This window comes from Benincasa hispida, chromosome 12 (genome assembly GCF_009727055.1).
Source record: "Benincasa hispida cultivar B227 chromosome 12, ASM972705v1, whole genome shotgun sequence".
NCBI classification, from domain to species: Eukaryota; Viridiplantae; Streptophyta; class Magnoliopsida; order Cucurbitales; family Cucurbitaceae; genus Benincasa; species Benincasa hispida.
Genome location: NC_052360.1, coordinates 72,495,737 through 72,496,439, shown reverse-complemented (window position 1 = coordinate 72,496,439; position 703 = coordinate 72,495,737).

The following is a 703-nucleotide window of genomic DNA, read 5'->3' as shown; positions in this document are numbered from 1 at the left end:
GAAATAAATGCTAAATAAATAAAGTCAAATAAAATATTTTCATTAAAACTAAATAAAAGTCAAATAACAGGGTACCCATAAATCATAATTAAAAATATAATGAGTCTAGAAAACTGTAAAAGTTTGGAAACAAATACTAATCAGTAAGTTTCAAACATGAAGACTAGAAGTGGAAAAACATTAAAGAAATCTAAACATCCTGAGCGGAAGCATAAAACTGGTCCCAGTGGCTCGATCACGGATTCCGTTTGTCACTCGTCAGTGCGTCCCTACTCTTACCTAAAACATAAACATGAGAAAGGGTGAGTATAAAAATACTCAGCAAGTAACCCCATTACTGGGGTCAGGCTAGACATCTATATCCTCTAGATGCCTACCTCTAGTGGAACATATAAACTGCTCTAGTCCTCATGGGACTCATACATGCATGAAAACCTTATTTCTATCCTACTGTAGTTAAGTATGTCCACTACCTCTATTAAGTCCCGTAGGACTCGCAACCTCTAGTAAATCCCGAAGGAAACACAATCTCTTACATATGCATGGTTATGCATACACCTCTTTCATATACACATAACCCACTTAATGTGTACCTCTTTCATATACATGGTTGTGTATACACCTCTTTCGTATACACATAACCAACTGAATATGTACCTCTTTCGTACATCTAGTTATGTATACACCTCTTTCGTATACACAT